General features: G+C 43.9%; 1 protein-coding gene across 4 annotated transcripts in view; it reads right to left on the bottom strand.

Annotated features, from left to right (window-relative positions):
- KMT2E (lysine methyltransferase 2E (inactive)) overlaps window positions 1–8113 on the bottom strand; it is a 52211-nt gene extending 44098 nt beyond the window's left edge. For 2 of the 4 annotated variants that reach the window (XM_072327222.1, XM_072327224.1), the window contains exons 1-2: window positions 7790–8113; window positions 235–292 (exon numbers count right to left, since the gene is read on the bottom strand). The gene's annotated coding sequence lies outside the window, so the exon portion shown is untranslated. The remainder of the gene's footprint in view (window positions 1–234; window positions 293–7789) is intronic. The other 2 variants (XM_072327223.1, XM_072327225.1) reach the window with 1 other exon arrangement.
- Between the last annotated feature and the right edge of the window lie 15140 nt (window positions 8114–23253).

Below are 23253 nucleotides of genomic sequence, written 5' to 3'. Positions count from 1 at the left end.
CTTCCATTACATCACCTCTGGTCAGTGGAAATAAGGCTGCACTTTATGAACTCAGTACAAGTCCAAAAGCAGTCTGTAAACCAAAACTTGGCCATACGACAAACAAGTTTCCAAGGGTTTCTGGGCTCTCCCCCACATTTACCAACCCATCCAAGAGCACTGCTCTTGATTATTCTTAAAGAAGTGATGATACTTATGCCTGTCCATTAAAACATATGTAAGACTTCCCCTTACCTCTTCTCTCTCTTCACTCCTTTTTCGTCTCTCAGTGGAAGTTAAACAAAATATGGGACTAGGAAGAGAAAAAGAATGAGTGGTAAAGGAGAAACAAAGGCAAATGCAGTTTCAGAAAGAGTAAGAACTAATTTACTGAAATCTACCAGAGCAACTGCAAGCAGAGGCATACAGAAAACAGCACGATTGTACATTTGTTCTTATATTTACAGAAAACCAATCCAAAATAAAAATTAGCTGCCAATCATCCAGTCTGCTCACTGAAAACTCGCCATACTTTTTAAAGTAAACCAGGAACAAAAAGGCCCAAAAAGGCCCAAAAAGGCCCAAAAAGGCCCACCCACTCGAGCATTAACTATTATCTGAAGGGAAGAGTCAAGAAATTAAAATATACAAGAACAAAAGCAGAGTGTGAAGGAACTTAAGAGAAAGAACTATTTTTCATAACAACATTGCTTATTGCTTTGAGAACCATGCGCTAATTTCAGCTATGGAACATTCAAGTGCTGCACTGTATCACCACAAGATATAAAACTCAAATATTAAAAAAACTCATAAATCAATTTCCCTGGTAAAATATTTCACTTTTAAGCCATTATTTTGCATCATCTGTCTCCCTGCAAGCATTTTTCTCCATCTAATGGAAAATAATTGTTGATTAAACATGCAGGCATTTTTATTTATTTATTAAGTTACATGAGGATTCCTTAGGAAAATTAAATCTAAATCTGTTCCCAAAAGCTATTCTTCATTGTTTCCAGGTATAAAACGTTTCTGCAGGTAGCATATAGTCCATTTTCCACACACATACTCTGTAGGCAGTGTCCATAGGTGTAAGAGTGAACTAAACATAACTGTACAGATAACAGCAGGTCAGCCACTGGGAGGACTGAGCTCTAAGGGCCACTATTTCTCATAAGAAGGAAGTCAGGCTTCTGGACAGAGAGGGAAAGTGAGGCTACAAATACATACACGCAACAGTCAGTGGCTTAATCTTGGCATTTTGCTGACTTTACAACACTGAATAAAATAATTCCTTTATGTTTTCGTGCTGCATAATAAGATTTGGAGGCCTACTGTAATTGCTAACAGTTTTGCTAAGTCTGACATCTCAGCCAAACTAATTACTATTTTGTTTTCACTGAGATAGATTACAAAAAGAACAACAAAAAACAGTTCCCCTGTCTTATCAGTGACATTTGACTCACATGACCAGCACAACAGCGCTTCCACTTTTAATTCTGCAAATAGTTTGTAGACTTTCATCTGCCTGCTGCACTTGTGCCCAGAAACCCAAGCATGGGCCAGGCACTCCTTCAAACAAACCTTAATTCTTTCCAGTAGATAGAAAAACCTTTTTACACAATTTTAACCACAAGTCAACCTGGACCATATTTCTTGGCAACAACCTGGCAATATTTTGATGTTCTTTGCTGAGGTTTTGGGAGGGAGATGGCAAGGGAACAGATGCGGGATGGGGGGGGGGGGGGGGGAGATGACTACATCATGTTCAAGGACAGCCACAAAAAACATCAAAGTTTAACATCAATAATGAATAAAAGCCACTTTATTTTCAATTGCAATCACCTTGCAGAAGTACACTGACTGATTTGCGTTAAGAAATTCCACACTTGTACCCTCACGGAGTTGTGTTTTCAAATAAGAGCTCAGAGTGTATTTTAATTGCAGCAACAAAGATAAGAAATACATAATGTTGGAACAAACACAGCAAAGAGATTCTGCCCAGCAATGGAAGCACAGAATACAGCTTTCATCTCTGAATACTACTGCCACAGAGAGGAAACAAAGAAGATGCAGAGCTTCTTTTAATGCTTCCAGGGAAGAGAATGTAAGTGACTGGAAAGGAGAGAGCAGAGAACAGATGTCTGAATGTTATGTATGTTTTTTTTCATCTTTAATCAATGATAGTAACACAATTTTTGGTAATAGATATTAAGATTCCCATCAGGCCTTCCTACTCCATTAAAAAAAAACAACAAAAAAAAAAAACCCAAAAAAACAAAAAAACCAACCAACTTATTGCTTTGGTGAGATACCTGAAGGAGTAACTTATCCTTATAGACAGGAAGATTTTAATTTGTAAGTCAATTATGTATCAAGTTAGTAGTAATTCCTTCACAGTTCTACAGCACCTTCAGAAACAGAACGAGGTGTAATCTCACCATACCTTCCCTCAAAAAAACTTTAAATAAACTTGTAATTCTCGAGCTTTCAGTTTCAGTAGCAATACCCAAAACATACTTCATTCAAAAAAGTTTCTTTAAACCAACAGTTAAGACAGGATTAACTGTCTAGACTTGGAATATCAGCTGCCTTGTGATACTGAAACACAGTCCCATTATAACCATACTAACTAGGAGTTTGATCCTTTGTCTACTCAAGGCCAAATAAGAGCATCACCCTCTGTGAAAGGAAGAAAACCCAACAACCTATCTATAGACACAGTCCAATTAGAACAGTTAAGATGAATGAACACTGAATCAGTTTAAATATTCAGAACTCCTCCGGTTAAAAGATTCAAACCCACATCCCATATATAACCTTAGTTCTCATTCTGAAAAGAGGATGGTCATTTAACCATTTTCCATATCACGTATTCATGAAAAATCAATAGTGTGCGAGAGATTATAGGTCCTTCTTTTAAAGCTGCAATCCAAACTACAATAACGTCATTAAAATCTATTCGTGTCATACCTTCTTTGAACCTGACAGTATTTATTTCTAAGATAAAGATATGAAAGTGAATGATTACCTCGATTATGGTGGCATAAAACAATACACAGAATGTAACTACAGATGAGAATAAACTTAAAAATCTTATCTGAGCCTGAAATGTTACATTTTAATCCGTACATCTTCCAAAAAACTGTTAACCTAAAACTAGAATCTCTCTTATTTTGGCATTCCATCCTAGGCCTGATTTGCCAAACTGCTGGTCCTCTGCAAGCCTCACTTAAGTTTTACAACGCTGCATGTTGTAAGCTGCATACAAACTATCACATGAAAGGAGAGATAGCACTCCTTCAATAAAACATGCAAAACTAAAGCATTTCACTTGCACAGGATGCAATCTGCATGCCACTGCCATTATTTTTCATTTGTGCTTTTGAAGCAAACAACTTCAGTGGACACCAATTTACCGCAGGTCTTACAAACATTTTAATGTACAAAAAAAATTAACAGATAAAACATTTAAGGCAGATGTTAGAAAATGTACTTTGTACAACAAAACTCTCTTCAAAGGCTTACAGGCAGCCTCAATTATTAAAATCTTCTAACAACCTGCAGAGCTTAAAATCCTGCCAGTTTCATTAACGCATTCAGATTTGCAAAAGGAAATAAAAAATAATCTCAGTATCTGCTAGCAAATATATGAAACCTTGACAAGGTTTCTTTTAAATAAGCTCTTTGTTATGCCTTAAAGGTAACAACCGTTCTGTCTTTGAACTTGATTATAGCAGGTTTTTTTTGTAGGTCACGAGCAGAATTTTGGATCCTGAAAGAGATTAGGTCAACTTTTCAGGGTAAAGTTCTTTTTAGTAAGCAGATGACTGTACAAAACATTCACTGAGCACCCTTAAAAAGCTCTAATTCACAATCAACACTGTAAATAATCCAGAACATGACATAAGGAACAAAAAGTGTTTTGCTTTCCTTCCTTAATCCACATTCTACATGTGCTGAAGCAGGTAAGGCATCTCAGTTAAAAAAAGAAAAGGAAAAAAAAAAAGCAATATTTCACTTTTAGCAATAAATCAGAACTACTACTTGCACTGTGGAAACATTTGAACACGGTACCTGCCCCAGAAACACTGTCCAACAAAATTTGCTTTTGAGGGGAATTCACAAATGACCGTTTGTATGGAAGTCACAAGACCAGCAGCATAGCTGGACTTGCTTAGGATCACTCCGGAACTCTGAATCGGCTTTTATTTTATATCCACATCACTCTACTCAATTTTGTTAGTTTTATAGCAAAATGGCAAAATACTTTCATTACACCTTCATTTATATTCATCTGTTTAGAGCAATGGCATGATTCAATGGTTACATACGTCGTACCTCAGCTAAATCCCACAAGCAGTCCTACTAAAATTAAGATTGTTCTTAAATCCAGCCAGGATCTTCCAACTGTATGGCCTCCATCCGGCATGACGCCCATTACTGTACTTCAGTTGCGTGCACAGAAACCTAACCAGAGATGTGAGGTAATGGAACTCCAAATAGTAATCTGAATTTTCATACTAAAAGAAACTTCCCCTAAGCACAGCTTCAAAAGTCAGTGTTTTTTTTCCTCTCTGAAGCTTCTGAAATGGCAAAAAGCTTACCCAAAATGCATACAACTATGACAGTTGAGCAGATTTTTCCTGCAGATAGGAAAAACCCAAAGACAGTTGTAAAACCACTTGTGTGACCCCTGCATTATTTTAACACGTTCATACTGCTATTGTAACAGAACATCTTCAAATCAGAAATCTCTTGAAAAATTCAGGTTGCAAATCTTCTCTCTTCCCAAAACTTTTGTCAGTTGGCACTGGGGAAATCTCTTTGATGAATATATACTTGAACAAATCAACATCAATGAAGTTCCAAAATAAAGCTGGAATTCCCTTTCTGATGTCTCCTTACACAGGTCTGTTTTCAAATCGCAGATCTGTTTTACAAATGGAGAAACTGAGTCACAAAGACAAAGTGACTCACTAGAACATAGACAGGAAAACTGGAAGACCTCAAAATTCCCAAAAAGGCCTTAATGCACAAAAACCGCAATGCACAGAAGTTATCTTTATAGGTATTCCAATTTCTGAATTTCATTTTTCCCCCCAACAGTACCTTTTGTAAACTGTACAGAATTGTTTCTTTTAATGTTAATCTGGAATTGGACATCTGCCCAAGAACATGACTGAGGCCATGAAACAGAGCAGCGCTGCCCTCCAAGTTGTAATGCTAAAACAAGTAATCAAGAGAACACCTCGAAAGAGGAAATAAAAAAGGCAAATGTTTTTTCGAGAGGCTCATGCCTACAACTCTTCAGAACCATGTCCACGTCCCTTATAATAAACAGAGAGCAAGTTGTGATTTAATATAAATAAATAAATAGAATTTGTATAATATGAGGAAGGTATCATTGGGAGCATGCATTGTTGGCCCATTAACGCCTCACTCGGTGGTTGGAAACACGCAGCTTTTGGCCTCAAAGCACATGAAAGGCAAGTGTTAACAACACCCAAAGCCTTCCCATCTTACTGTCCCACTTCAGGTGTATCTTAAACCCGCATCTGCGCTGTGATACATGTGAGTAGTATCTAAATTAAAACCCTTCAGAGACTGAAGACAATTTTGCCATTTCAGTACTTCACTTCTGATTGTTTCAATCCAGAAGCTTCTAAAGCTATACTGGAATACAAGCTCACACTTCATCAAACCGAGGACAATATGAAAGACAAGCGTACAAAAACAAAAGCGACAAACACCAATTTCTATTTTCTTGTTGCTGGTTGAACATACAGTTTGTAGCCTTTGTATCAAAGCACACTACACCAACCAGCAAATCCTTGTGACTCCCCTTCCCCCACCCAAACATATTTATAGTGGTGATACTAAAAGGTTCATATTTCATTTTGGAAAAAAATTAGAGGTTAGGAATTGCACTTTCGCTCAGTATTTGTACACGTATTATCAAACATACGTTTTATATAGGAATATACAAATTAAAGAAAAAGCCTAACACTTAGATTGCAAGGTTGCAGGAGAAAACTCCGTGTCTTAATAGAGTAACAGGTTATAATCCTGCATGCATTATTTCCCCAAGTATTAAGTTCTTTCAGCATTCCCAAATGATGAAGGCAGGGGATTACCACCCCAACGTCCAGCAAAGGTATTTCCTGGAAGGTGAACATGACGTTCACAAATGTGATTCCACCCAGAATTTGGCTGACTGAATTAGTGATCTGGATTTCCTTAGGTTGAAAAATATCACTGCTTTTAGGTTGGTAAGACGATGGACGGACATACGGTACCCACTGCAAAGGCAGGAGCTTATCCAAATTACTACACCGGCAGACGCACCACCTTACAGCAACCCATACACACCCCTCAGGGAAGCACTCCTGCCTCCTTCCACCCCCCGCTTCCCCGACAAGAGTGGTCTCGTTCACTTGCCTTTCACACACATAACCAATAAAATTAATCAGCTGGAACACAGCATTTTTAAATCGCAGTAAAGTCAAGAGATGCTTTGTGTGTTATTTGAAGGGAACGGTCTTTTCATTTTAACAGAATAAGGCTGTAATATGCAGCAGACAAACGCGCTGCATGGGGTGTGGAGGACCCGAGCTGATTAGATTACCACAACATCAGCCTGAGGCCGCCATTTTTAGAATCTCTAAAGGACAAAAGAGGGAAATTAAGAAATTTACTCCACATTTTTTGAAAAGTAACTTTAAAAGTATGGTCATTGTCATCAAATAATTACGCATTATTACTACGGCCGTGGATAAATCCCTCTTTTCTCCAAGCAAAGCCCTCAATAACTGTAATGTTTCATTATTATTCCTTCAATATACTGTAAATAGATTAAAACATTCCTGAACCCAGCTGCAGCACCGAGCCCCTGCCCTCAGCGATAATGTGTGCACCATGTTAGGGACCTCCAGGCTCCTGGCCACCGGGCGTCCCTAATGGCCGAGTATGGGGGGAATACAGGACCCTAATAATCACACTGTGTTATGCTTCTCTACCCTATTTAGGACTGTACAGTGAGCCATTTGAGTCCCCCCTCATAAGTCTAGAGGGATAGGGGCCGCTCCGACAGTATTTATTTCCTTATGACTAAAATCCGCCAGCCTAGGAAGGCAAGCGCTGGCTACGGGCACTGAAGCAAGAAAGGGATGCGCCAATATCACTACTCACAACCCCGAGAAAGGGGGTGGGGAGAACGATCCCCTTTTAAATTGGCACAGAAACTCCTGAGGACAGCTTCCCTGCACCAGGTTACCCAGGAGCAGAGATAGGAGCGGGGGGCAGAGGGGAGGCGGGGGTGTGGAAGGCAGGGAGATTAGGCCTACAACGACCATTTTAGTGTCACAAAGCACAAACATACAGGATGGAGGAAGAGGAGAGATCTCCCTGAGCTTCATACAACTCGATACGCAGTCCCAATAACGCACAAATCCCTTCTTAAAACCCACCCGCCTGAGGAAGGTCTGCTTTCACGTAACAGCCTCTACCGGCTCTTTTTCCAGGCATAATGCATAAATCTGGCAGAACTGCCAAAAAATTCCCCCTCAGCTCCTCCAGCTACAGTAACCCGCCATATTCACAAGCTATAGCGACAGTCTGCCATTTTTTTAGCCAAACCCCACAAAAAAGAAAAACGAACGCAACGCAACCCCGGCAGAATCTAAACCCATCGCAGGGGCAGGCAGCCCCAGGCAGTGGGGCACAGAGCCATCCCTACGGCATTCACCCCCTGCTCCCAGCCCCCTCCCCCCAGCAGCCGGCAGAACCGCGGTGGCAACGAGCACGGACTCACCTGGAATGGTGACAGGCCCACAGCAGCACCCCTCAGCCGGGCCCCCTCCTATCCCAGCCCGCTGCAGCTGCCCTACTGCGGAGAGCCCTGCCCTGGGCAGGACCGACCCTCAGCACTCTGCTAAAAGAAAGAAAAGAACGGGGAGATCCCTCCTCCCCCAGCAACCAGCTGAGTGCTCGGCGCCCGGCGGGGTCCGGCTGAGAAGCGCCTCTGCCTCGGGACCTGTGTACAAACCCCGCTGCCGCCCCTGCTCCCGTGTCTCCCTCCTTTCAGCCTCCTACGCTCCCCTCGATGTCACTGCCTCTCTCTGGGAAAATGGCGTCCGCTCTCCCCTCCCTCCCCCTGCACGGGGCTCACCCGCCCCGCCTAGCAGGGGCAGGGTTACCAAGGCGAAGCCAAACAGCCGCCATTTTGCTTGTGGGCCGGTGCGCGGGCTGCGCCCGCCGGGCGCTCAGTGTCCATTTTACAAAAGCTCTTTGCGCCTTCACAGCGAACAACGGCGGCGCTCCGGGAGCGGGCGGGGGCCGGCGGGGGCGCGTGGGGCGGGGGAGGAACGGCGAGAAGGGGCCGGCGCGCGGCCCCGAACGCCGGCGGGAGGATCGACTCAAAGGCGCGTTCTCTGGGGCGCCGAGCTCGGCCGCTCCCCCCAGCCCGGCGTCCCGCTGGCGGCCGGCATTCCGCTCAGCTGCGTCCGCTCGTCGCTAATCTCAAAGAGAGGGGTAACTTTTCCTCACGGAGCGCACGAAGAGCCGCATGGAGGAGGACTGGGGGGGGGGGGGGAGCGGGAGGTTTGAGCGGCCCCGCGTCAGGGCGGTGCGGGGCTCTGAGCGACCGCCGGGGGCTGCGGTGACAACGCTCTTCTCCTCACGGCGTTCGGGAACCGCGCTCTGTGCCCTGAGCGCCGGTCCCCGTTCTCCTCCAGGGAACGGCGCGGGGAACCGCTCGGCTTTGTGCGCACCGGGCGGGCCGCTCGGCGCCGCCGCTCCCCCCCGCCACGTCCCCTCCCCGCTCTGCCCGGCCTCAACCCCTCCGGCGCAGTGAGGGAGGGGAGGCGGCGGCTGGGGTTTCATTCGACGCCCACCAGGGGCTGAGCGAGCCTCCTTCAGTGCGCAAACGCGGGGCACCGGATAAAAGCGGGGCTGGCAGCCGCTGCCCTGCCTCGATGGAGCCGCCACACGCGGGTGACCGGAGGAGCCGCTAGCGGCCACGCCGTAGCCTAAGCGTCCCCCCGCCCCTCGGGCAGAGCTCGGGGCTCTAACGGGTGCTCTGCGGCAGGAGGGAGCCGAGGTGAAGGGATCCGCTCGGACGCAGCGGAGGCGGCTGTGGCGGGGCAGTGAGCCTGAGGGAGGAGGGGGGGGCGATTAAACGTCTTGTGACATGGCGGAGTCTATGGGTATTTTTTCCTGTCTAACTCTCCTGTGCGTGTGTCTCTTGTTTCTCTCTTTCTCTCTCTCCTCAGGGTGCTTGGCCGGGGCTGCTCGCTCGGGTTCTGCCTGTTGTTGCGCGAAATGGCGGCCGGCGGCTCGGTGGGTTTAGTCGTCGGTTTTTTTTTTTTTTGTATAGGTTTCTTTTTTTTCTCCTCCTTCCTCTCCTCTTCCCCTCCCCCACTCGTGCCTCGGCTGCGGCTCCGCAGCGAACCGCGGCGGGGACTGAGGCAGGAGGGGGAGGGGGCGGGCTCTGCGCTCATCCAATCGGAAGCTCCGCCGGGCTTCACGGCGCTCCCCTATTGGCTGGCGCTGACATCATCCTGCAGTAGGGGCCGCCGCAGCCGGGCAGGGTCGGCGCTGCCGGGGGAGGTTGGTGCAAAGGGAGAAAACGGGCGCCATGATCCCAGCGCGAGGGAGGACGGCGCGGGCGGGGGATCCCCGGCGAGAAGGAAAGCGGGAAAAGGCCTCGGCTTGTCCTTCCTTAGCGGGGCCGGGAGGAGAGGAGCGGGGGAAGAGAGAGAGCGAGAGAGAAAGGAGCGGCCTGCGCCTGCTTTTGTAACTGCGTCAGTCCAAGATGGCGCAGGGTCTCCCTGGAGAGGGAAGGGAGCCGCACGTCCGCCGGAGGTCATGTGACCGCGCTGCATTCCTGTGGGCTTTGGCTGCCGCCCAACGCGGCTGAGGCGGCGGCGGCGCTCGGGAGAGTTGGAGCTTCCCCTCCCCCAGCGCTGCCGTTGCCGCGTCGCTTCCCCTTCCCTTCCCCCCCGTAACCCCGCGCGCGAGGGCGTAGCCGCTGCCGAGGAAGGTTCTCGTTGCTCTCCTTCCTCCCCGCCCCTCTCCCGGGTGTAGTTGCGCTCGGGGGAGGCCCTCCGTCCGCCCTCCGCTGCCGTAGCGCCTTTCTCGGCCTCCCCTCCCCGATGTAAGTCAGGCTCCGAGTAACCGGCCGGAGGCTCTGGGCGCTGTGGTGTGACCTCATTACAGTTGTGCGGCGTCGTGGCGGAGTGTGCGGCACTGGGGGGGGGCTGAGGGAAGGGACGGAGCCTGCTCACATCTCTGCTGTGCCCGAACAGCGCTGCCGGGTGGGAAAGGCAGTGCTGGTGTTCTTTGTGTGCTGCTGGATCCTGTCGGAGAAGCAACGTGGCATGCGTTACAGTTAGGCCTGCACTGTTAGCACAGGGATTTAGGTGTGTATGTAGGGAAAATGGGCCTGTGGCATGCGCGTACTGCGGGTGTCCCTTGTCTTGCTGCAGGACGGTGGCAAGAGAAGGATTTGGTATCACGAGTGTGGCCTAGGATTTCATGGCGTTCAAATCTATATTCTGGTTCTGTATTTTATCTCAGGATTCCGGGGGAGGGAGTGGAGGGGAGTGTAAAAATGTACATTTTCCAATTCTAACACGTCTTTCTTAGCAAGGAGTGCGGCGCATTGTGCTGTTGGGGTGGGGTGCTTATGTTTGCAGAGCAGTTTGGTGCCGGTTCCCACATCTCATTTTCGTATGGTACAACAAAGTCAGCCTCTGCACCTAACCCAGCAAACAAACGTAACGGCTAAAATTGCTGAGGCAAATGATGGTGATTTGTTACATTTAGAAATGTTTGGCAGCACTTTTCCAGATCTTAATATGTTCACTGGTGCGGTTTGTTTCTTTTCTGTGCAGTGAGCAACCTGGTGGGGCGTGAAGCTTGAATTTCTGGTGGATGCATTATGTTAAAGCAACTGGAATGGAAGTTACTGAGTATGTGACTAATGTAGAAGATTCCTGTATAATAGACGCTACTTAATGTGTTACATAAGTAACGTGAGGTGGAGTCTGGTTGCGTAAGAAGCAGCTGGGGATGGGGAGCTGCTGTACGCAGTCCATACGAGCTGCAATTAGAGCCTGCAGGGTATGTGTGCCGGGGAGGGGAGCAGTGGGCTTGGGAACATCTGATAGTGCTATATTTTTCCTTTGTGCCAGGAAAGATGTTGAGACAGTAAGAAAGGATGACAGTGCGAAGCTTTTTAAAGTTAGGACTCTGGTCTGAGCTTAACTTTTGTGATGCACACCGTTTCCTGAACAAAACCCCCCTTTTTTTGAGTGTCAGATGGTGGCTGTCAGCTGAGCCTTGCAGCAGCCGGTTCTGTGGAAGGTACTACAAAGAGCAGGATTCTTGTTAATGCTATTCAGAAAAATGAAGCACTGGCAGTAGTGTTAGGAGGAGGCCATTGGTTTGTTGACCAAACATGTAAGTGACTGGATTATTGTTTCTTCGTGTATAGACATATAGTAGCACAAGGTAAATAATCCCTTTGTAATAGAAACTTCTGGAGAAGCTTCTAGAGCACAGTGATTCTTATGAGATAGAACAGATTTTGTTCGGAACCTGACATGAATATTTCCTTGAATATGTACCTAATGGAGAGCATTAATATTAACTGAAGATGACAAAAGGTACTTTTCTACTAAATTAGCACTTGCATTTAGGCTTGCATTCTGTGATTACAGAGTGGGGAGCAGTTATCTATCTCAGTGTAAGGGAACAATCTGAATAATTACATTCGTATATAAATAGCTTATATAGAATACTCAGAAATCAAAAGTTTTTCTGCAGTAGAGACATTTAATTCCTAAAGAAACCTTTTAGGCAGCACCCATTAACACCAGATTTTGTTTGTGGGCTCAGGAGGTGAACTTTACATAACAGGTAGCTTGTCGCAGAAGTGCTTGAACTGTGGAATCTTTATGTTCTTATGGGACAACAGAAATGAAGGAATATTCTGATAATAATTTGTTTCAAGGCAGTCTTGTTAGCTGTTGTCAGGGAAGCGCTGTCTTCTTTGACAAGTGGTCACTCTGGTGGTGTTGGTGGTCTTGAAATTGTCTGTAATGTTCTCTGAAATTACTTCTGCTGCAGATGAATAACAGCAAATGTTCATACTGCTTTGAGGCAATCCTATGGGAAGGGGATTTGCTTGAAGGCCAGTCTGTAAGCTGTGCCTTTATCTGGAAGGTGCAGGAAAGGAAGAGAGCTGTAGGAGAGGGAGGTGTTTAATAAAGTAGTTTGTATTTAGGGTAGCCAACCAGGGAGAAAAACAATTTCTACTTCCCTTTCTTCCCTTTTACTGAGGACGTTTCAACTGACTGTGTGTTCTCCAGCAGTCAGACTTGTGGTTCTGACTTACTGCGGTAGCCTGTCTGTGCATGTGTACATGGTTTGTGCTTTTGCTAAGATCTGTTATTTAAACAGTGCTGTTTACAGTGCTAGTCATATAAAGACTGACACGAGTTCAAGGGTACGTAGAGGAGAAGGGAGGGGGGATATGAGGTGTAATATATCCGAGTATGCATTCATGCCATAGTTGAAATGGTTGAAGCAGTGCTTATGCTGAAAGATGATCCGGTACCTCTTCCCAGCTGTTCATTCTTGCTTCTATGCTGCCCTTTTTTTTTTGTTTGTTGTAGTGGCACAAGTGTTCATGTGGGCAGTGGCACAGGAGAACAGATTTAGTGTAAGCCTGATTATAATGGATCATTTTTTAATGTGAATGTTGGCTGCTTGGGTTCACAAATGCTTCTGCTTGAACAAGAGCAGGAAGAAGCAGCTGTAGGGCAAAATAATGGAGATGTGCAAGCTTTACCTGTATGCTTGTTTGGTTTTTTCCTTATTAAAGAGGCAATTCTTAAGGAATAGAAGGGGCAAATCCTAAAGGCACTTTTAGGATCAGAATCACTGTAATTCTTGCTTAAGGAGTCTGGCATGTTAAAAAACAAAACAAAACAAAAACCTAAAAAATAGTATGTAAGGCATTACCATGTTGACCTGCAGTTGTAGGACCTGCAGGTGGCAGGGTCATTTCAGATGTATCTATAGGATAATGGCTGGGCTAAAGCTGGGAAAGGTAGGCTTTCTTGCTCCTGAAGTGGCTGGTAATCTCATAACTGGACTGTTTGGTAAAAAATTAATTGTACTGGAAGAGTTCTAAGCTAATCTTCAAAAACCTTGTGGTCTCAGTGGGTCACAATAGTCTCTTATCAAATTAATGTATGTTAATTGCTTTTATGTCCAGTGACTTTCTATTGAGCAGAAACCAATCAGTGTCAGCAGATATTTCCACCTGGATTTGGAAGGACTGTTTTGAACAGCAGCAGGACAGGAACGTCTTTTGCATGTGTCTTGAGGGTTTGTGTCAGGATAAGCTTTTTTGGAGGAAAAAAAAAAGTTGACTCAGAAGGAGTTGTGGGGGTTTTCCTATGGAGAAGGACCAGATATTGGCAGACAGTAAAAGGAAAAAACAGAATGAGAATAGTTGAGCTCACTGCTGAGAGGGAGAGGCAAGCTTGCAGTTGTGTGGACAGCTTCTGAGGTCTAGTTAGTGTTTGCACTGGTCTAGCACACGGGTGGGGCCTTCTTAAGGTGCGAGGTAGTACTCTCACTTGATTATATACTGCTAGCTCAGAAGCCATGTCAATAATATTTCTTTGAAGATGCTGGAAATCATCTGTAAGTGGATTATTCCTCACAAGTGGACCTCACAGGGTACAAGTGAGGTAGGCACAACAGTGGCTCTTTCTGGCTTCTAGGAAGAAAACAGAGAAAATACTGCTGCTTATTGAGAGTTAGGCTGTGCTAGAGTGAGGAAATTACAGAGCTGTGGGCTCCAGGATTCCAGAGCTGCAGCTCAAGGTGGTCCTGTCACAGGGAGACCAAAGCAAGTGTTTATCTTGTTTGGAAGCTTTGGGAACCAAACAAAACTTATGTGGGTACAAAGTGTTGTACCTAATGGGCTCCTTATCTCTGCTGAGACTTCTGTAAGGAACTACAGAATTTCTCCCTTCTGTAGGGAGGGAACTTTTTTCAAGAGAGTAGAGAACAACCATAGGAACAAGACCTCAGTTTCCACTCAGTTGACCACTCTTGTGGTCAAGCGTGGATGCACTGTTTGACAGCTTGTTAATGATGTGCAAATATGCAGCGTTTCTTTTTCAGCGGTAAATTGCAGCTGGAGTGCAGCATTACCTGATGTCTCTAGAAAGGATTAATTTCAGAAGACTGCTGTAATCCTGGTCAGCCTATACAGAAATACTGAATTATGATGACTGAATGCCAGATTCAGAATGGGAAGCTTTCTGACTGGCTACAACTATGTTTCATGCTTGCTGACCTCAGTGGGTTGACAACTAATTAAACTTTGTGTTGGTGAAGTTCGTGATTCTTCGTATCTGTACAGTGATTAGTATATATACTTCTGCTTGGTTGGTTCTCGTGTGTTCAGGTCTTTGGTAGCTGCTAGATGCAGTGCTAATACAGTTGCAATATACCAAACTCATACAAGTCCAAAGCTAACTTGTGCAGCAGATCTGGGGTGTCGCTGTCAAAACTAGTGGGGAGGACACAAAAAGAGGGGAAGAGCTGTATGGAAAATAGGTACTTGACATCTTGTTCTCTCTTGTTCCTGCCCTCCCTGATTAGATCACTGTCACGTGGTCCCTTAAATTTAAGTGAAGTGAAACAGGAACTGGAGATTTTATAGTTGTGCTGCTTTTAGTGTAACCTAAGCTGTAGCTTTGGTTGGTCTTTTACCAGGATAATTCTCTTCTGAGCACTGAACTGCGGTAGTTGTGCTGCTTCATTTTGGGCCATAATGTTTGTACTGCTGTCTTATCTGAGGTAGGAGGAGTTGTCCCTCCAGGAAAAACAACAGGCCTTCTACTTAAAAGACTTTGTAAGAGCATGTGTTTAAATACTGTTTCTACCCCAGTAGTGATTTAGAAGGCTGCCTTTTTGACAAAATGAAACTGTTGCTTTTGTCAAGGTAGTACTGCAAGTTGAATTTGTCTCGGGAGCTGTGTGCCATCATCGCAGTACTCATATGCTGGAGCAAGCATATCGTAAGCTTATAAAGGCATGCTGGGCAGTTGTGAGATCCTATTTTTAAACTGCTTCTGAGAAACACTTCTGCCTACTGTCTCTACACAAGCATAGGAAAGAATATACTTCATCGAGGAGCCATGGTGTCTGGACTCAACTGACAGCAATTTTTGAACTTGAAGTGTCTCCTCTTTAGAAGAGATAATAAATTTGAATCTGTGCTCATTTCTGCTGGGGAGGGGAAATGACCGTAACTAAGAAGTAGTGGCAGTGGCCTTTGAGTTCTTGGCTTCAACCAGCTGTAGCAAGAGACAGATTTGTGGTACCTGACAGACGAACCAAACATGAAGAAGAAGAAATCGGGTTGTCAAATCACCTGCTTTGCTGTGCTTAAAATGCAAGAAATGTTAATGGCAGGAATGTTTGTGGTGGTACCTCTTGTAAGTCTGGAACATAGCAGGTTTTCTTAGCCTGCTGCTGGCTGTATTACTGTATTATTGTAGGTCTGTGATAGTACCATGTAACACCCTTACATTTCCACCAAGTTTTGAAAATTGCATAAAAATGCAGCTAGGCTTTACATGCAAACAAACTAGTTTTTTAAGGCTTTTCTTCTGTTTCCCAGATCATCTACTTAAGGCTAAACCTGAAGTATAAACACTGAATGTAGGTGTTTGGCATTCTTGCTGTAGCACTGAGGGAATCCTGAAATTGAAGGACCTTTTCAGGGTATGTATAGTATGTTGTTTAGGGCAAAAATAGGGAATATGAAGGAAGCATTTAGATTGTTGTGTTTCTTTTAAAATTTGGTGAGCAGGAATAATTCAAATGAGGTTAACTACTATGAACAAGAAGGAAAAAATCATGCTGCAATAAGGTGGATTATAGAGAGCAAATTCAGCATACTGAATAGTGCATGTCTTACAGCTTTTTCATCAGGTGACTCCTAAAACTACAGTTGGTACTGTAGACCTAATTAATGGGAGGGAATGGTTGTCACAAAGTATTATTAGAGCTATATCCTGAAGTCTGTAGTTAAGTCTGCACTGTTTCTCACAGTTGACTGTGAGTAATTCTGTTTTACTATTTTTCTGGAGCAGGCAAGCTGCTCTTCTGCCATTTCCCCCCACATATTGTGCTACAAGTATTGGCCTTGCAAGCAGCTGTTAGTTATGTTGGTTTATCTTCTTTTTCAGTTCAGTGGCATAACTCCTTGGTAATCACGTTCAAGTAAACAGGAGTAGTTACCTGCTGTTCTTCTTGGTGTTGGTTATGCAGGTTCTGCCTTCTAGGCCAAATGCTAGAACATGCATGGGGAGCTTTTTCTTAAACCTGTTATAACTTCATTCTGCAGTTAGCAAAGCAAGGTGATGGGTTTGGGGAGTACAACACTTTTTACTGCTTCTGTGGCTTTACTTAAACATGCCTTATCGTTTTAGTTACACAGTGATGCTGCAGCGACGTTCCAGCAGCTCTACCCACATCAGTAACTTGGTGAGAATACTCAGGCAGCACTCAGGGCCTGTTCTGTTCACTTTAATGGCTCTGCTTTATCTAGTCTGATCAGAACTATAGCCCTACATCTCAAACTTTCTGCTTGACTAACCCTTGCATCCTTTCAATGTATTTTGTAAGTAGCGCAGCACAAAGTTAGCGAAGATCAAACTGTCTGTAGCTGCTCGTATCTGGATGTGACTTGCTGGAAGGTACTTCTGCCTGTCTTTAAATGCTGCATAATACATGGATTTGTCCAATAGGCAGCCTGTGTATTTGACAGGAAGTGTCTTATGCTTCTCCTTTTTGCTTGAATGGCATAGAACAGCAATTATACACTGATTGTGCTCATTACAAGTAAATTCCACATCCTGTTTAGAATAGGATGTACATATGAACAAGCACAAAACATCTGTTGCATCTTCCTAGAAATAGCATTTTGCAAACTTAGATATTTCAGCTTCACAGCTGTTCAGACACTGTTCCGTGTTTAAAATTCAAAGCCTTTAAAGGTTGTGTGAAGTAACAGTTTAGAATAGGAAGCTCTTTTTTTTTTTTTTTTTTTTCCTTGTTTTCCAGCATGATGTAAAAATACTGTTGTGGAGTCGATGCTTCCTACCCTTCTGGATCATCAGTCCACTCAGTGGTGTTCTCCACTCCATGTAGAACAGCAGAGAGCAAAACAAAAAACCAAACCAACCTGGACCGGTTGTTGAAAAGTCCAGCAGACTGTTCTGTTTCTGCACCTTTCTAAAACCCTACGTTGAATCTGAGTTTTGGATGTGTCCAGTTGGCATTGGAGCAAATAAGAGGTTTTACTACTGTTCAGAAACACTTCTACTGCAGGTCTTAAAATGGATTCTTGCTCTACTTGTCATATGAAAAGTAAAGATGAGATGCTTTGTTGAACTCTGATCCCAAACTCAGTTTTTCCTTTACATTAGTTTAATATGTGAGCACTGATATTTAGGGTTTTTTTGGCAGTTAAGCCAGAACATGTCTGATATGTTACTGGTTTTAAGCTCCATTGATATGTGGAATATTCCCTGCTCAGAGGAGACTCCTGGCCTTGTCTATTGCAGAAAAGAAAGGATGAAATGGGTTCTCTTGTAAGCAAACTTTAAAAATGTCGGGTGTCCATTAAGGCTGGTTAAACAAACTGTTCTTTGGTAAGTGAAAGGGTCAGAAGCCTGCATATCAATACACGTGAATGCCCATGTTTACAAATAGTTATGGATGACCAAAGCGAGGATGATGAAGGCTTCTAGAAGTTAAGGCATCTGTTTAGAGGAAAGAGTGAAAGTAGAGATGGGTTGAAGCAAAGAGTGTGTTCCCAGTGTTACTGGAGACTTGTTAGAAACTAGCAAACCAAAAAAAAGCAACAAACACCTGAGTGAAATTTCTCTGTCTCGGGCAGAAAATAAGCAGGTCTAACCTGTACTTCTTGAACAGCGTACAGCTTTTAAGTACCTTCAGGCTATGTCTAGAGGAAATTGTAGAAATGATTAAAACAGAAGCACTGTATGCAAGGGCAGAGTTTTAAATGACTGAAAGAGTTTGGAGGAGGATCTTCTCTGTATGGAGCACATCCTTGTTTCAAACACTTGTGCTGCATTGTAGATCACATGATTACTAGTTGTTGTGTAACAGGAAAGCCTGTGCTTTTTATTCATCTTAGGGAGCTTGTGAAGGGAAACAGGTTGGGGTTGTATTCAGCTATAACTTCCTTTCTGTTGGGAGCTCACGTCTGAGCTATCATGTATTTCTAGCACTTAATCTGCCAGGTGGAATACCTTGGTTTCCTGCCCGTATGGGTAATTTATGTAAGCTCTGGAGGTAGGGAGCAACTTGAAGCCCTCTTTCCATGGGATGAGGAGGGCATTTCTTGATGATCTCCTTCCCTTGTTTTCTGGGTGGGTGCAGTTAGGTGTGCTTTGCTGTACCATGGGGTTAAGCTAGTCTGTAGCATGTAAGATCTACTTAAGCTTTTTATTCTCGAGTTTAAGGACTCTTAATTTCAAACTTTAAGATAGTTATGTTGGCATCTGAATCACAGCACGAGTTATTTCTAAACATCAAAGAAAAGTAACCAGGCTGGAGACTGAAGTTCATCAAAGACCTGCAATTTTATGTCCAAATTCCCACTTGCCTGCCAGACTTCTGCAAAATCAGCTTGCAGGTTTCCTGTGCAGCGAATGGATAGTGTGAGGTACATAAGTCTAGAAACCAGCTGAATGGAAAGGAGGAAGATTGGCCAAGAGGAAACAAAAAGGGGAGGTGTTTAATTAGATCTGTGTTTTAGTTTAAGTGCTGTTTTGAAGCTAGGCGTTCATGCTGAATTCAACTGTCTCTAGCTTTCTGCAATAGCAGATGCTCTAACCAGATCAGTAGCCTTGTTACGTGCAGATGGGATGATGCAGCCTCTAAGTATACCCCAAGGTATCGCATGTGCTCTGTATCACTTAAAATTGTCTGTAGAATATAAGTAATCACTTGTTCTTTACTAGTCACAGTTTGTAGGAATTTAGTTTATGTTTATGGATAGAAGTCATGGAAAATCTATTCAGTGGCAGCAAGCTGTGTATGTTTTTTCACTCATACTGTTTGCATTAACTTCGGGTTCTCTCTAGAGTGTTGTACCCCGCCTAAATACAAAGGTGTTCATTTTCTTTCTTGTCCTGTGTGAAAGAGAAACTGCTATAACTTCAGATTTTTTTTTTTTCCCTTTAGTGCAAGAGGTGCCTGAAAGGTGAAAGTTGGTGCTTGAGTCCACAACAGAGTCCTGTCATTCACAGTTGCTGCTTAACTGACTTCTCAGATACGAACAAAAAAAAAAAAGAGCTGTAGTTTAAAAACATAACAACAAGCTCATCTCTGCCCTCTGAAAGTAAACTTTCCTGGGACAACCTCCTGTTCTGTTTGGATAAAGAGATTCTGGGCAAAAAGCAAGACTTCTGTGATTGTTTGCCCAGAGTATAAATATTTCATGCTTCTTTGAGTGCTTGTGTGGCCTAAATCTTGCAGCAGTACCGTCTCAGCTATTCTTAGGTTTGGGGACCAGGAAAAGTGCTTGTTTCCTGTCTTCCCTCCCCCCAGAATCTTGGTTACCTTAAATGAGGAAGAGAGACGCAACCCACAGCTGCTCCAAATGAAGAATGCTGGCAGTCTGTCCTCACCTGTTGTGGAAGGAGTAGGACAGCATTGCAGTTATATTGCAGTACTCTGTGTTTTCTTTTCCAGCAATGCAAAGGCATTGCACTTCTCAACTAAAATAAGAATGCAGCTTGTTTGTGAATTATGCATGGCTTCTCCCCAAAAGTGGTTATTACAACTCATAGCAAGATCTACTTCTCTGATTGTTGACTTTGGAACATCGGTGCTGTGCACAAGCCTGAGCAACGTGAGAAATCAGTGAAACCGAGTGTCATGGTATCCCTCAGTATACTGTGACTGGGTGTAGGTAACAGCCATTAGCGTGTTTGTCAGCTGCTGCTTCTCATCCATAGCTACAAATTACTTGTACATGTGGGAGTGATTTCTAGGTACAGGTAACAGCACCCGTTTAGTCTGAGCAATGTCAAACTGCTTCCCTTTTTAAAAAACAGCACACCAAAAAGCCTCCACCAACAACCAAACAAATCTTAATTGCCTGCTTGAACTGTAGCAGTATGAGAAGTCCATGGTAACCCCTCTGATTTCCTCCTAAGGGAGAACCTTAAATGAAAACCCATATCCTCCTATCTGTAGTTGCTGTTTTGAAAAGTAAAATAGTGTAATGACGGTTCTTGTTGCACAAGTTTATTGGCAGCGGTACATGGGTGTTAAAATTTGTGAGAGAAGAGTTTGGGGTATTGTGTTGATGTGATATTTGCAATCAAAGTGCATGTACCCTTAGTATAAACAGTCTCTTTTCTTGACAAATGGATCTGCAGCAATCCAACTAAGATGTGAAGCTCCTTGGCACTGTGGAGTGCATGCAGAAGAGGCCTGGGATCACTCGGGCAAGAGGCAGATAGTAGCTTTGGTGTGGAGAAGAGTCCCTGTGTGTGAAGCATAGCTAGGAGCAGGGGGCTTGTCTTGGTATGCTCCTCTGCAGCTTCTGAGTGTCACTAATGGATATAAGGGATCTTTCATTTCAGTGTTAGGTGTATTTTCCACAGCGTATTTTCCTCTTACGCAGCAGTGGTGGTCATGCTCTATTTGGGGGTGTTGGTTTGCAGTTTCATTTGGGGTTTTGTTTCACTTTAAGTTTCGTTTTGAAAAGTGAATAGATCTCAGCTGCTGGCTGTGATTCTTTTTGCCAGAGTAAAAAAATGATCATGTTCATATTAGCTGCTTTAGCCATCTATAGAAGGATACTGACTGAGAAAATGTTGAACTCCAGGAAAAAATGTCTGCTTCCTCAAAGACTTACAACCTGTTGCATCACTGCTTAGGCACTGACAGTAAAGCCTTAATCCTCCGGATCTGATTCATGTTAATTCAGTGTTAAAGAGGAATGACACTGTGGTCACTTGGCCACTGAGATTTTTGAGCAGTTCTACTTTGTTCAGATAGATGTTTAAATTGTGGATGAAAACCAAGAAGGTTGTTGCTAGTTGAACACTTTCTACAGGCTTGTGGTTTTAGGTTGCTCTGCAGTTCATGCCAAGTGGCAGTTTTAATGTCTTTATTGTAGTGTTATAAGAAGTTAATAATAAGGTGACAACTGTGTGAGCACCTATGAAGTGGGACGTGAGTATTGACTACTACTATCGAAAAGAATAAAAAGGCAACATTAAACAGTGTATGCTACAGCAGTAAATCACCTAAAGGGCAGTGGCTTAAGTCAACATATGTTCCTTAAGCTGTAGGGTCTGCTACTGCATCTGATTCTGTGGGTATTGAAAGGTCTGAATGTAAGTGGGGCTGGTAGCACCACTCATGTTGTTCTCAGCTTTTTAGCTTCCCAGAAATCTTAATGATGAAGTTACAGGTGCTGTGTTCTGTTTTCGAATGCAGTAGAATCTAAGCAGGGGAAATCATGCTCCATTCTTGTTTACATGCTATAGAATAAAGGCTGTTGCTTATGAGATCTTACCAAATGTTTTCCAGGCCTGTGATCCTTTCATGGGAAAGGAGTGTATCTAAGTAGTGGGTGGGGTTTAAGAAGCTTTTATTTCAAAATGAGCCTTTCATAATTCCTGATGCTGGTCAGATTATACATACCTCAGCTGTATGAAATAGATGTAACTTAGCCATGTGTAACAACGTCTGTTCGCACCTATCTCTTGCAGGCTGGAAACAGCATTAACTAGATCTAGAAGAGACTTCTAGAATTCACTAGATTCTAGTGAATCCTTCATATAGTGGGCACTCAAGACTACTCTCAGCCGAATGTATGAGTGTGTGCTGCTGCTGTTAATCACCTCTAATTACTATGATGTGTAGGCAAGAAAAGAAGCCACTTGGTTCAAAAGGGTTTTTTTGATGGAAGATCAATAACAAGCAGGAAACTAAGTGGTAGGTTCCCATATATGCATAACAAATAAGGACTGCATTAAGGGAAGGAATTGGTGAGATGGTGATTTTGAGCAGAGCTAATCTGGAAGCAGAGGGACGGTTTGTGAGGAACTCCCTGCAGCAACTGTGAGTGAAAAGTGAATCCTCTGGGGGACCTGATGAAATGAAATGATTGTCATATAATGGCATGGAGAAGTTGGTGCAGAACTCTGGGCCTGGAACCATGGAATTGACAAAAACATCACTAAGGTGTTTGATGGGATTGTTTGCTTGGCCTTGAGGCTGGAGGTGTCATGGAGGTGATGCTAGTTGGAGGAAAGAACTCTGTGTCTGTACAGCAAAGTGTGGAGTGATAGTAGGACTGAGCTGATGGTGACTGCCTGCTTGCCTTGGTGCTGAGATGCTGCCAGCTCTCTTAATGAGCACTAACTGGGAAGTGGGGTGTCAAGGCATGTTGTGGATGTAGGAGGCAATACCAGTTTATGGCATTGCTTAAGCTGCTCTTCTCTGCTCCTGTAGATTAGTGTTCTGACATCAAAGCACAGTGCTCTGTCACTCCAGTTGTGTTGGTGGGTATTGGGAGAGTGCTCTGAACAAGAGTCTGCTCTGCGCAGTTGATAGAGCACTTTCCCACACCTCAGTTTTTGAGATGGGGCCCAGTGCAGACCCATCTGCAGTCCTTCAGAATAGAAGGGAGCTGTTGTATGTTGTAGAACATAAACATTCCAAGCCCTTGTTGCTACAGAAACACTTATTTTATTCACTAGTTTTCCAACAGTGTAAGTGGGTTTTCACACATCACATCAGTGCCTCACATCAAGGGCTTAAGTAACAAGAAATTTATCCCTAGTTATTAATGAAGAAGGCTTCAGGAATTTAGTCATTTTGGAAATCTAAGGCAGAGATGGGGGCAAAATCTCAAAGGCGTATTGTTAAATATTTACCACAAGATGCTATTAGTTGTAGACTCATTAGCTGGTCACAATTTAACAAAACTATTTCTACAGCAAATATGAAGCAGGCTTTGTCCTTTGTTTATAACTTGACAAGGAAGAAATTAGGCAACAGCATGTGGCTTGTAATTATGAACTTTGTAAAACAAGAGGTCTGGTTGTTCAGGCAGCCTGTTCTGATACTTCTCAACTTCTTACTGTTTGATTTTGTAGTGTTACAATAGAGCTGAGCTGAGCTTGA

The sequence above is a fragment of the Excalfactoria chinensis genome, chromosome 1 (assembly GCF_039878825.1).
Source record: "Excalfactoria chinensis isolate bCotChi1 chromosome 1, bCotChi1.hap2, whole genome shotgun sequence".
NCBI classification, from domain to species: Eukaryota; Metazoa; Chordata; class Aves; order Galliformes; family Phasianidae; genus Excalfactoria; species Excalfactoria chinensis.
This window is presented reverse-complemented; position numbering and strand designations above follow the sequence as displayed.